At 48.8% G+C, this 15,654-nt stretch overlaps 1 protein-coding gene across 2 annotated transcripts in view; it reads right to left on the bottom strand.

Moving 5' to 3' along the window:
- fam135b (family with sequence similarity 135 member B) overlaps positions 1–15,654 on the bottom strand; it is a 100,467-nt gene that overhangs the window by 61,422 nt on the left and 23,391 nt on the right. The gene's annotated exons all lie outside the window — the stretch shown is intronic.

The raw sequence follows: 15,654 nt of genomic DNA, 5'->3' as shown, positions 1-15,654 counted from the left end.
CCCATCACTCACACCTGTGGACAGTTTCACACACTCACCCAGTCACTCACACACTCACACCTGTGGACAGTTTCACACACTCACCCCATCACTCACACCTGTGGACAGTTTCACACACTCACCCTGTCACTCACACACTCACACCTGTGCACAGTTTCACACACTCACCCTGTCACTCACACACTCACACCTGTGGACAGTGTCACACACTCACCCACTCACTCACACCTGTGCACAGTGTCACACACTCACCCAGTCACTCACACACTCACACCTGTGCACAGTTTCACACACTCACCCAGTCACTCACACACTCACACCTGTGCACAGTTTCACACACTCACCCAGTCACTCACACACTCACACCTGTGCACAGTTTCACACACTCACCCAGTCACTCACACACTCACACCTGTGGACAGTTTCACACACTCACCCACTCACTCACACCTGTGCACAGTGTCACACACTCACCCAGTCACTCACACACTCACACCTGTGCACAGTTTCACACACTCACCCAGTCACTCACACACTCACACCTGTGCACAGTTTCACACACTCACCCAGTCACTCACACACTCACACCTGTGCACAGTTTCACACACTCACCCAGTCACTCACACACTCACACCTGTGGACAGTTTCACACACTCACCCACTCACTCACACCTGTGCACAGTGTCACACACTCACCCAGTCACTCACACACTCACACCTGTGGACAGTGTCACACACTCACCCACTCACTCACACCTGTGCACAGTGTCACACACTCACCCAGTCACTCACACACTCACACCTGTGCACAGTTTCACACACTCACCCAGTCACTCACACACTCACACCTGTGCACAGTTTCACACACTCACCCAGTCACTCACACACTCACACCTGTGGACAGTTTCACACACTCACCCAGTCACTCACACACTCACACCTGTGGATAGTTTCACACACTCACCCAGTCACTCACACACTCACACCTGTGGACAGTTTCACACACTCACCCCATCACTCACACCTGTGGACAGTTTCACACACTCACCCAGTCACTCACACACTCACACCTGTGGACAGTTTCACACACTCACCCCATCACTCACACCTGTGGACAGTTTCACACACTCACCCTGTCACTCACACACTCACACCTGTGCACAGTTTCACACACTCACCCTGTCACTCACACACTCACACCTGTGCACAGTTTCACACACTCACCCAGTCACTCACACACTCACACCTGTGGACAGTTTCACACACTCACCCAGTCACTCACACACTCACACCTGTGGACAGTTTCACACACTCACCCAGTCACTCACACACTCACACCTGTGGACAGTTTCACACACTCACCCCATCACTCACACCTGTGGACAGTTTCACACACTCACCCTGTCACTCACACACTCACACCTGTGCACAGTTTCACACACTCACCCAGTCACTCATACCCTCACACCTGTGGACAGTTTCACACACTCACCCAGTCACTCACACACTCACACCTGTGCACAGTTTCACACACTCACCCAGTCACTCACAGACTCACACCTGTGCACAGTTTCACACACTCACCCAGTCACTCACACACTCACACCTGTGGACAGTTTCACACACTCACCCAGTCACTCACACACTCACACCTGTGCAGTTTCACACACTCACCCAGTCACTCACAGACTCACACCTGTGCACAGTTTCACACACTCACCCAGTCACTCACACACTCACACCTGTGGACAGTTTCACACACTCACCCAGTCACTCACACACTCACACCTGTGGACAGTTTCACACACTCACCCTGTCACTCACACACTCACACCTGTGCACAGTTTCACACACTCACCCAGTCACTCATACCCTCACACCTGTGGACAGTTTCACACACTCACCCAGTCACTCACAGACTCACACCTTTGCACAGTTTCACACACTCACCCAGTCACTCACACACTCACACCTATGGACAGTTTCACACACTCACCCAGTCACTCACACACTCACACCTGTGGACAGTTTCACACACTCACCCAGTCACTCACACACTCACACCTGTGGACAGTTTCACACACTCACCCAGTCACTCACACACTCACACCTGTGCACAGTTTCACACACTCACCCAGTCACTCACACACTCACACCTGTGGACAGTTTCACACACTCACCCAGTCACTCACTCACTCACACCTGTGGACAGTTTCACACACTCACACCTGTGGACAGTTTCACCCACTCACCCAGTCACTCACACCTGTGGACAGTTTCACACACTCACCCAGTCACTCACACCTGTGGACAGTTTCACACACTCAACCAGTCACTCACTCACTCACACCTGTGGACAGTTTCACACACTCATCCAGTCACTCACACACTCACACCTGTGGACAGTTTCACACACTCACACCTGTGTACAGTTTCACCCACTCACCCAGTCACTCACACCTGTGGACAGTTTCACACACTCACCCAGTCACTCACACCTGTGGACAGTCTCACACACTCACCCAGTCACTCACAGACTCACACCTGTGCACAGTTTCACACACTCACCCAGTCACTCACACACTCACACCTGTGGACAGTTTCACACACTCACCCAGTCACTCACACACTCACACCTGTGGACAGTTTCACACACTCACCCAGTCACTCACTCACTCACTCACACCTGTGGACAGTTTCACACACTCACCCAGTCACTCACATACTCACACCTGTGGACAGTGTCACACACTCACCCAGTCACTCACACACTCGCACCTGTGGACAGTTTCACACACTCACCCAGTCACTCACATACTCACACCTGTGGACAGTTTCACACACTCACCCAGTCACTCACACACTCACACCTGTGGACAGTCTCACACACTCACCCAGTCACTCACATACTCACACCTGTGGACAGTTTCACACACTCACCCCATCACTCACACACTCACACCTGTGCACAGTTTCACACACTCACCCAGTCACTCACACCTGTGGACAGTTTCACACACTCACCCAGTCACTCACACCTGTGGACAGTTTCACACACTCAACCAGTCACTCACTCACTCACACCTGTGGACAGTTTCACACACTCACCCAGTCACTCACATACTCACACCTGTGCACAGTTTCACACACTCACCCAGTCACTCACACACTCACACCTGTGGACAGTTTCACACACTCACCCAGTCACTCAAACCTGTGCACAGTTTCACACACTCACCCAGTCACTCAAACCTGTGCACAGTTTCACACACTCACCCAGTCACTCACACACTCACACCTGTGGACAGTTTCACACACTCACCCAGTCACTCACATACTCACACCTGTGCACAGTTTCACACACTCACCCAGTCACTCACACACTCACACCTGTGGACAGTTTCACACACTCAACCAGTCACTCACTCACTCACACCTGTGGACAGTTTCACACACTCATCCAGTCACTCACACACTCACACCTGTGGACAGTTTCACACACTCACACCTGTGGACAGTTTCACCCACTCACCCAGTCACTCACACCTGTGGACAGTTTCACACACTCACCCAGTCACTCACACCTGTGGACAGTTTCACACACTCACCCAGTCACTCACAGACTCACACCTGTGCACAGTTTCACACACTCACCCAGTAACTCACACACTCACACCTGTGGACAATTTCACACACTCACCCAGTCACTCACACCTGTGGACAGTTTCACACACTCACCCAGTCACTCACACCTGTGCACAGTTTCACACACTCACCCAGTCACTCACACCTGTGGACAGTTTCACACACTCACCTACTCACACCTGTGGACAGTTTCACACACTCACCCAGTCACTCACTCACTCACACCTGTGTATAGTTTCACACACTCACACCTGTGGACAGTTTCACACACTCACCCAGTCACTCACACCTGTGGACAGTTTCACACACTCAACCAGTCACTCACTCACTCACACCTGTGGACAGTTTCACACACTCATCCAGTCACTCACACACTCACACCTGTGGACAGTTTCACACACTCACACCTGTGGACAGTTTCACCCACTCACCCAGTCACTCACACCTGTGGACAGTTTCACACACTCACCCAGTCACTCACACCTGTGGACAGTTTCACACACTCACCCAGTCACTCACAGACTCACACCTGTGCACAGTTTCACACACTCACCCAGTCACTCACACACTCACACCTGTGGACAGTTTCACACACTCACCCAGTCACTCACACACTCACACCTGTGGACAGTTTCACACACTCACCCAGTCACTCACACACTCACACCTGTGGACAGTTTCACACACTCACCCAGTTACTCACACACTCACACCTGTGCACAGTTTCACACACTCACCCAGTCACTCACACACTCACACCTGTGGACAGTTTCACACACTCACCCAGTCACTCACACCTGTGGACAGTTTCACACACTCACCCAGTCACTCACACACTCACACCTGTGGACAGTCTCACACATACTCACACCTGTGGACAGTTTCACACACTCACCCCATCACTCACACACTCACACCTGTGCAGTTTCACACACTCACCCAGTCACTCACACACTCAAACCTGTGCACAGTTTCACACACTCACCCAGTCACTCACTCACTCACACCTGTGGACAGTTTCACACACTCACCCAGTCACTCACACACTCACACCTGTGGACAGTTCCACACACTCAACCAGTCACTCACACACTCACACCTGTGCACAGTTTCACACACTCACCCAGTCACTCACTCACTCACACCTGTGGACAGTTTCACACACTCACCCAGTCACTCACATACTCACACCTGTGGACAGTGTCACACACTCACCCAGTCACTCACACACTCGCACCTGTGGACAGTTTCACACACTCACCCAGTCACTCACACACTCACACCTGTGGACAGTTTCACACACTCACCCAGTCACTCACACACTCACACCTGTGGACAGTTTCACACACTCACCCAGTCACTCACACACTCACACCTGTGGACAGTCTCACACACTCACCCAGTCACTCACATACTCACACCTGTGGACAGTTTCACACACTCACCCCATCACTCACACACTCACACCTGTGCACAGTTTCACACACTCACCCAGTCACTCACACCTGTGGACAGTTTCACACACTCACCCAATCACTCACTCACTCACACCTGTGGACAGTTTCACACACTCACCCAGTCACTCACATACTCACACCTGTGGACAGTGTCACACACTCACCCAGTCACTCACACACTCACACCTGTGGACAGTGTCACACACTCACCCAGTCACTCACACACTCACACCTGTGGACAGTTTCACACACTCACCCAGTCACTCACACACTCACACCTGTGGACAGTTTCACACACTCACCCAGTCACTCACATACTCACACCTGTGGACAGTCTCACACACTCACCCAGTCACTCACATACTCACACCTGTGGACAGTTTCACACACTCACCCCATCACTCACACACTCACACCTGTGCACAGTTTCACACACTCACCCAGTCACTCACACACTCAAACCTGTGCACAGTTTCACACACTCACCCAGTCACTCACACACTCACACCTGTGGACAGTTTCACACACTCACCCAGTCACTCACATACTCACACCTGTGGACAGTTTCACACACTCACCCAGTCACTCACACACTCACACCTGTGGACAGTTTCACACACTCAACCAGTCACTCACTCACTCACACCTGTGCACAGTTTCACACACTCACCCAGTCACTCACACACTCACACCTGTGCACAGTTTCACACACTCACCCAGTCACTCACACACTCACACCTGTGGACAGTTTCACACACTCACCCAGTTACTCACACACTCACACCTGTGCACAGTTTCACACACTCACCCAGTCACTCACACACTCACACCTGTGGACAGTTTCACACACTCACCCAGTCACTCACACCTGTGGACAGTTTCACACACTCACCCAGTCACTCACACACTCACACCTGTGGACAGTCTCACACATACTCACACCTGTGGACAGTTTCACACACTCACCCCATCACTCACACACTCACACCTGTGCAGTTTCACACACTCACCCAGTCACTCACACACTCAAACCTGTGCACAGTTTCACACACTCACCCAGTCACTCACTCACTCACACCTGTGGACAGTTTCACACACTCACCCAGTCACTCACACACTCACACCTGTGGACAGTTCCACACACTCAACCAGTCACTCACACACTCACACCTGTGCACAGTTTCACACACTCACCCAGTCACTCACTCACTCACACCTGTGGACAGTTTCACACACTCACCCAGTCACTCACATACTCACACCTGTGGACAGTGTCACACACTCACCCAGTCACTCACACACTCGCACCTGTGGACAGTTTCACACACTCACACCTGTGGACAGTTTCACACACTCACCCAGTCACTCACACACTCACACCTGTGGACAGTTTCACACACTCACCCAGTCACTCACACACTCACACCTGTGGACAGTCTCACACACTCACCCAGTCACTCACATACTCACACCTGTGGACAGTTTCACACACTCACCCCATCACTCACACACTCACACCTGTGCACAGTTTCACACACTCACCCAGTCACTCACACCTGTGGACAGTTTCACACACTCACCCAGTCACTCACACACTCACACCTGTGGACAGTCTCACACATACTCACACCTGTGGACAGTTTCACACACTCACCCCATCACTCACACACTCACACCTGTGCAGTTTCACACACTCACCCAGTCACTCACACACTCAAACCTGTGCACAGTTTCACACACTCACCCAGTCACTCACTCACTCACACCTGTGGACAGTTTCACACACTCACCCAGTCACTCACACACTCACACCTGTGGACAGTTCCACACACTCAACCAGTCACTCACACACTCACACCTGTGCACAGTTTCACACACTCACCCAGTCACTCACTCACTCACACCTGTGGACAGTTTCACACACTCACCCAGTCACTCACATACTCACACCTGTGGACAGTGTCACACACTCACCCAGTCACTCACACACTCGCACCTGTGGACAGTTTCACACACTCACACCTGTGGACAGTTTCACACACTCACCCAGTCACTCACACACTCACACCTGTGGACAGTTTCACACACTCACCCAGTCACTCACACACTCACACCTGTGGACAGTCTCACACACTCACCCAGTCACTCACATACTCACACCTGTGGACAGTTTCACACACTCACCCCATCACTCACACACTCACACCTGTGCACAGTTTCACACACTCACCCAGTCACTCACACCTGTGGACAGTTTCACACACTCACCCAATCACTCACTCACTCACACCTGTGGACAGTTTCACACACTCACCCAGTCACTCACATACTCACACCTGTGGACAGTGTCACACACTCACCCAGTCACTCACACACTCACACCTGTGGACAGTGTCACACACTCACCCAGTCACTCACACACTCACACCTGTGGACAGTTTCACACACTCACCCAGTCACTCACACACTCACACCTGTGGACAGTTTCACACACTCACCCAGTCACTCACATACTCACACCTGTGGACAGTCTCACACACTCACCCAGTCACTCACATACTCACACCTGTGGACAGTTTCACACACTCACCCCATCACTCACACACTCACACCTGTGCACAGTTTCACACACTCACCCAGTCACTCACACACTCAAACCTGTGCACAGTTTCACACACTCACCCAGTCACTCACACACTCACACCTGTGGACAGTTTCACACACTCACCCAGTCACTCACATACTCACACCTGTGGACAGTTTCACACACTCACCCAGTCACTCACACACTCACACCTGTGGACAGTTTCACACACTCAACCAGTCACTCACTCACTCACACCTGTGGACAGTTTCACACACTCATCCAGTCACTCACACACTCACACCTGTGGACAGTTTCACACACTCACACCTGTGGACAGTTTCACCCACTCACCCAGTCACTCACACCTGTGGACAGTTTCACACACTCACCCAGTCACTCACACCTGTGGACAGTTTCACACACTCACCCAGTCACTCACAGACTCACACCTGTGGACAGTTTCACACACTCACCCAGTCACTCACACACTCACACCTGTGCACAGTTTCACACACTCACCCAGTCACTCACACACTCACACCTGTGCACAGTTTCACACACTCACCCAGTCACTCACACACTCACACCTGTGGACAGTTTCACACACTCACCTAGTCACTCACACCTGTGCACAGTTTCACACACTCACCCAGTCACTCACACACTCACACCTGTGGACAGTTTCACACACTCACCCCATCACTCACACACTCACACCTGTGGACAGTTTCACACACTCACCCCATCACTCACACACTCACACCTGTGCAGTTTCACACACTCACCCAGTCACTCACACACTCAAACCTGTGGACAGTTTCACACACTCACCCAGTCACTCACACACTCACACCTGTGGACAGTTTCACCCACTCACCCAGTCACACCTGTGGACAGTTTCACCCACTCACCCAGTCACTCACACACTCACACCTGTTGGACAGTTACACACACTCACCCAGTCACTCACACACTCACACCTGTGGACAGTTTCACACACTCACCCAGTCACTTACACACTCACACCTGTGAACAGTTTCACACACTCACCCAGTCACTCACACACTCACACCTGTGGACAGTTTCACACACTCACTCACGCAGTCACTCACACACTCACATCTGTGGACATTTTCACACACTTACCCTGTCACTCTCACACACACACACACACACACACAAACACACAGCATATTCATTGGTCATTTTCTAGTCGTGGATAAGAACCAGGGCAGATCTGAGGATTTCTCTGGTTCAGTCATGAAGTTGAGAACACACACATCAGCTTTTCTCTTCAGATCACTGTTGGTATGAACAACCTGCCACAAACCTTTAGACTTACAAGGTTGCGTTGATCAATAGCCTCCTTTTGCCCAAAAAAAAAAAAAAAAAAAAAACACATTACAGCACCTCATCTTCTCTGAGGACCCAGAGTAAAGGTGCCCTGGACTCAGCTTGGCAGGATTTGTTTGGATCTGAACCCAGCGGTCACTTCAAAACAAGCTCTACTCTGAACAACCTGCTGCGTGTAATCAGGATATAGCAGGACTGGCAGCTCTCCAGCCTGCTACACGCCAGCAGCGCAAGAACATTTAGATGGAGCAGGAAGGGCAACTGGCCTGAGACACCTGGGTGGACGCTGTGTCCTCCAGCAGAGACAGAGGGGCAGTGTGATTACATTGTTATTATTATCATTATAATGATGGTGAAAATACTAGATAAAGTTAATATGAAAATACCTGTTTGAGTGACTGGGTGAGTGTGTGAAACTGTCCACAGGTGTGAGTGTGTGTGAGTGACTGGGTGAGTGTGTGAAACTGTCCACAGGTGTGAGTGTGTGAGTGACTGGGTGAGTGTGTGAAACTGTCCAGAGGTGTGAGTGTGTGAAACTGTCCACAGGTGTGAGTGTGTGAGTGACTGGGTGAGTGTGTGAAACTGTCCACAGGTGTGAGTGTGTGAGTAACTGTGAGCGTGTGTGAAACTGTCCACAGGTGTGAGTGTGTGAAACTGTCCACAGGTGTGAGTGTGTGAGTGACTGGGTGAGTGTGTGAAACTGTCCACAGGTGTGAGTGTGTGAGTGACTGGGTGAGTGTGTGAAACTGTCCATAGGTGTGAGTGTGTGAGTGACTGGGTGAGTGTGTGAAACTGTCCACAGGTGTGAGTGTGTGAAACTGTCCACAGGTGTGAGTGTGTGAAACTGTCCCAGGTGTGAGTGTGTGAAACTGTCCACAGGTGTGAGTGACTGGGTGAGTGTGTGAAACTGTCCACAGGTGTGAGTGTGTGAGTGACTGGGTGAGTGTGTGAAACTGTCCACAGGTGTGAGTGTGTGAGTGACTGGGTGAGTGTGTGAAACTGTGCACAGGTGTGAGTGTGTGAGTGACTGGGTGAGTGTGTGAAACTGTCCACAGGTGTGAGTATGTGAGTGACTGGGTGAGTGTGTGAAACTGTCCACAGGTGTGAGTGTGTGAAACTGTCCACAGGTGTGAGTGTGTGAGTGACTGGGTGAGTGTGTGAAACTGTCCACAGGTGTGAGTGTGTGAGTGACTGGGTGAGTGTGTGAAACTGTCCATAGGTGTGAGTGTGTGAGTGACTGGGTGAGTGTGTGAAACTGTCCACAGGTGTGAGTGTGTGAAACTGTCCACAGGTGTGAGTGTGTGAAACTGTCCCAGGTGTGAGTGTGTGAAACTGTCCACAGGTGTGAGTGACTGGGTGAGTGTGTGAAACTGTCCACAGGTGTGAGTGTGTGAGTGACTGGGTGAGTGTGTGAAACTGTCCACAGGTGTGAGTGTGTGAGTGACTGGGTGAGTGTGTGAAACTGTGCACAGGTGTGAGTGTGTGAGTGACTGGGTGAGTGTGTGAAACTGTGCACAGGTGTGAGTGTGTGAGTGACTGGGTGAGTGTGTGAAACTGTGCACAGGTGTGAGTGTGTGAGTGACTGGGTGAGTGTGTGACACTGTGCACAGGTGTGAGTGAGTGGGTGAGTGTGTGAAACTGTCCACAGGTGTGAGTGTGTGAGTGACTGGGTGAGTGTGTGAAACTGTCCACAGGTGTGAGTGTGTGAGTGACTGGGTGAGTGTGTGACACTGTCCACAGGTGTGAGTGTGTGAGTGACTGGGTGAGTGTGTGAAACTGTCCACAGGTGTGAGTGTGTGAGTGACTGGGTGAGTGTGTGAAACTGTCCACAGGTGTGAGTGTGTGAGTGACTGGGTGAGTGTGTGAAACTGTCCACAGGTGTGAGTGTGTGAGTGACTGGGTGAGTGTGTGAAACTGTCCACAGGTGTGAGTGACTGGGTGAGTGTGTGAAACTGTCATCAGGTGTGAGTGTGTGAGTGAGTGTGTGAAACTGTCCACAGGTGTGAGTGTGTGAGTGACTGGGTGAGTGTGTGAAACTGTCCACAGGTGTGAGTGTGTGAGTGACTGGGTGAGTGTGTGAAACTGTCCACAGGTGTGAGTGTGTGAGTGACTGGGTGAGTGTGTGAAACTGTCCACAGGTGTGAGTGTGTGAGTGACTGGGTGAGTGTGTGAAACTGTCCACAGGTGTGAGTGACTGGGTGAGTGTGTGACACTGTCCACAGGTGTGAGTGTGTGAGTGACTGGGTGAGTGTGTGAAACTGTCCACAGGTGTGAGTGTGTGAGTGACTGGGTGAGTGTGTGAAACTGTCCACAGGTGTGAGTGACTGGGTGAGTGTGTGATGTACTGCTATGGAGCGGCGCTGTCTGGGGTGTAACTCCTGTCTTGCACCCAATGCTTTTGGAAGCATTTTCAAATGATAAATAAACTACTGTTCTTTGTTTTCGTAATCAATTCAGGATTCAATATTTTTAAAAGCGAACTAATGACCAGGAGTGTTTTACATTTAATAATAAAATAGGAATATCACACACCTCTAGGCATGAGTTAAAGTTGAGAGAGAGAGAGAGAGAGAGAGAGAGAGAGAGAGAGAGAGAGAGAGAATGAAGCACAAAGCCTGCTTATCTGCATCCAAACACTGACTGCAATTACATGTCTATTTACATAATCAGGCACTGGCTCTCTTTTGCTTTCTGTATTGTTCTCCTTTGCTCTCTTTGATGCTCTCCATCCTTCCTCCTGTCTCTTCTTTTGTGTCCTGCCTTTGCTCGTGTCTGTCCCTCTCCATGTCTCCACTTTCGTTTTAGACAAACGGTTATTGAAATTGATTTCTGGCCAAAAACAAATCCCCCCGTCCAGCGTAAGACCACAGTCTGAGATGAAGGTCATATTTCATTTCATTTTAGTTTAGAAATAGTTTAAATAATAACAGTAATGATAATGTTATATTATCACATGGGTCTCACAATCCTGAGGCAGCTGCTGAATGTCACACACTTTATCATTGTCCAAAACGATCCACAGCTCTGACCAGTGGAACAGTGCTGGAGGAACTGCACATGAGCGTAAGGTCAACATGCCAAATACCAACCGTCAACCAACAGAAAACTCTCCATTAACACCCTTCATTACAGAAGAAAGGCTGGACTGTGTAAGCAAGTGTTTGGACGCGCAGTGAAGGAATAAATGCCATTCATCATTGGTTGTAAGCGCTCGGAAAATGGAAGACAACTAACACCAAGTGATGTGTTACAGTCTCTTAACTGTACAGTGGAAAGATACATGGTCTCAAACACAGTGGCCAGGGAGAGTAAATGATACCAGCGCATGACTCCATTTTACAGGAATGAGACGGTAGTTTGCCCCTCAGCTGTATAAACAAACATAACCGATCATTCCCGAGGACTAAACGGCCACTTTGTGGGTATTACATTATCACAGGATATAGGAACTGTGCATCTGTAATAAATCCAAGCTCAAAGCTCAGAGCACATAGATAAGTGCTGAACGCTCCTATTGTGTTGAAGAGAAGCTGATTAATGACCCCTGGGGCTTTCCGTACTGGGGAATAAGTAACTGGAGCAGCTTCAACAGTGTCCGTCCCCATTAGACTCAAGACTGACGCATCTCCGGAACATCTTTGAGCCTTTCTTCCTTCATCGCGTCCAAGCTGAATGTGCACAAGATCGCTGTCGTCATTCATCATCCTGATCAAACACTCCGGAGCTGGAGTGTAGCAGCTGTCTCTTAACAAGTCACCGTGATGAAAATTAAGCCGCGATGATGTCCGCCCGAAACATTCTCCGGCACTCGTACCGGAAAACTGGGAGAGGGTCCCGTTAAATAGCTACAATAACGATGCACCAAGATGAAACTTTTTTAGGTGGAATGGAAAATCTGATGAAGAAGCTCAGGCCCCAGATAAGTTAAATGGGGCAGCAAATAAATTCTGATGCACAATCTTCCTAACAGGATGCTCTGTTCCAGCTGAAAGGGTGCTGTAGTTATATCTTTGTAGCTCATAACTTCTTATTTGAATGGTCTGGTCCACCTTAAATAGTGCAGCAGCTGCATTCTGACTCAGACATCTAACACTCTGACAACTAGCATGCTATGTTCCATGTTAAATGGGGCAACAGTTACATTCTGATGCAGAAGCTACTTAACAGAATGCACCATTCCACTTAAAATGTTGTAACGGATAAAGTCTGGAACCTTCGCTCCTTATTTGAGTGTTGCATTCCACCTTAAATGTTGCAGCAAATGCATTATAATGTGCAATGTTCTTCACAAAATTATTTGTTCCAACATAAACAGAGCAGAAATTACATTATGAGGTAAAGCTTCTTTGCAGAATGCTTCATTCCACCTTAAATGATGCAGCAGTCACATTCTGAAGCCGTAGGAAGGCGTAGAATATACATCCTAATGCGTACGCTTCTTAATAGGATGCCCTGTTCCACAGTAAATAGTGTAGAAGTTATATTCCTGCATGTACACACCTTATTAGTGTTCCATTCCACCTTAAACGATACATATCGGCATGTGTGAGTATGTAACGGGGAGTTAGATTGTGGCACATTTACTACACCAGCTGACTGTGCTGAAGGCATCGTATTTTATCGAGGGGAGGGGCGTAAACCGATTGCTTGTCTAATTGGTTCTGTGGCAGACCTAACATCATATAAAGCAGATTTAGCCCCGCCCACTAATAATCCATCAGATCAAAACTATTATTAATGAATAATTCATAGGGCACTTCAAAGAATATTTACAGATCATTGTCAGAAGATGACCGGCTGGATGTGGTAAGAGGGAGTTGGGAGATGTTTTAGCCCACATAGCTCCAGCTGTAAACTGAATCAGCTAGATTTGGACACGCACTAGGTCTGGAATGATCGAGTGGAAAATTTAAATCTGATTTTCAACTGAATTATCTCTTTGAGGAGATTTAGTATGCTATACACTGAGTGTGCAATTGTTACAGTGCTGTGTGAGCTTATGTAGGGGATTTTTTTAAACACTGTGTAAACAGCCCTCCTCTGTTTCTGCACACAAGCTGATGATTCTAATCCCTTCCCACTTCTGAGACACGGTGGGTCAGTGAACACCAGCTGCAGAGCCATGCTGCCATATTACAGGTTTTCTAACTGATAAGTAAGTGTATGCATTGTTTTCAAAACCATAGAGTGTACAGAACTGTTTTTACAGGAACAGCTGTTACTCCAGGGCTTGGGACTAAATGTTGGACCATTGCTGTGAAAATCTGACAGCAATCAGTCATTTAAACATTAGTATGGTCCGGTACTGACATTGAATGATCTGGATAGTGTTTTGTCCTGCCAGAGAACGCATTTCACTTCAGCCCACGCTCGGTGATTTTAGACTCATGTAGCTACAACAGTGTCCCATCCTATTAGTAAAATCTTTTCTGTGTGAAGACTGTACACAGTGTGTTTGTAAGTAATGTGTGCACTTTAAAGATTTAATCTTGGAACAGAACTTCTGTCTACAAACCTCTGGACAGAGCATATGTAAATGAAGTATATAATTAATGCTGCATTTTAATTTCTGCGTAAAGTGGCTTCTAAAAACGGCTTTTAAAGGGGTATAGAAGAAGGATAAGAACAAATGTAAAACAGCAAAAACAAGAGCAGAGATGGAAGTGAACCGAGCTAAAACAATGAAAACTAGAGTGGAGAATGCAGAGAGCTGAAATAAAACAACAAAAACAAGAGTGGAGAAGGAAGAGAACTGAGCTAAAACAGTGAAAATGAGAGCGGAGAAGGAAGAGAACTGAGCTAAAACAGTGAAAATGAGAGCGGAGAAGGAAGAGAACTGAGCTAAAACAGTGAAAATGAGAGCGGAAAAGGAAGAGAACTGAGCTAAAACAGTGAAAATGAGAGCGGAGAAGGAAGAGAACTGAGCTAAAACAGTGAAAATGAGAGCGGAGAAGGAAGAGAACTGAGCTAAAACGGTGAAAATGAGAGCGGAGAAGGAAGAGAACTGAGCTAAAACAGTGAAAATGAGAGCGGAGAAGGAAGAGAACTGAGCTAAAATGGTGAAAATGAGAGCAGAGAAGGAAGAGAACTGAGCTAAAACAGTGAAAATGAGAGCGGAGAAGGAAGAGAACCGAGCTAAAACGGTGAAAATGAGAGCAGAGAAGGAAGAGAACTGAGCTAAAACAGTGAAAATGAGAGCGGAGAAGGAAGAGAACTGAGCTAAAACAGTGAAAATGAGAGTGGAGAAGGAAGAGAACCGAGCTAAAACAGTGAAAATGAGAGTGGAGAAGGAAGAGAACTGAGCTAAAACAGTGAAAATGAGAGCGGAGAAGGAAGAGAACCGAGCTAAAACAGTGAAAATGAGAGTGGAGAAGGAAGAGAACCGAGCTAAAACAGTGAAAATGAGAGCGGAGAAGGAAGAGAACCGAGCTAAAACCGTTAAAATGAGAGTGGAGAATGAATAGAACAAGTTAAAACAGTGAAAATGAGAGCGGAGAAGGAAGAGAACCGAGCTAAAACAGTGAAAATGAGAGTGGAGAAGGAAGAGAACCGAGCTAAAACAGTGAAAATGAGAGTGGAGAAGGAAGAGAACTGAGCTAAAACCGTTAAAAT

Source organism: Hoplias malabaricus, chromosome 4 (genome assembly GCF_029633855.1).
Source record: "Hoplias malabaricus isolate fHopMal1 chromosome 4, fHopMal1.hap1, whole genome shotgun sequence".
Taxonomy (NCBI): Eukaryota; Metazoa; Chordata; class Actinopteri; order Characiformes; family Erythrinidae; genus Hoplias; species Hoplias malabaricus.
Note: the sequence above shows the minus strand (reverse complement) of the source record. Positions and strands in the feature narration are given on the sequence as shown.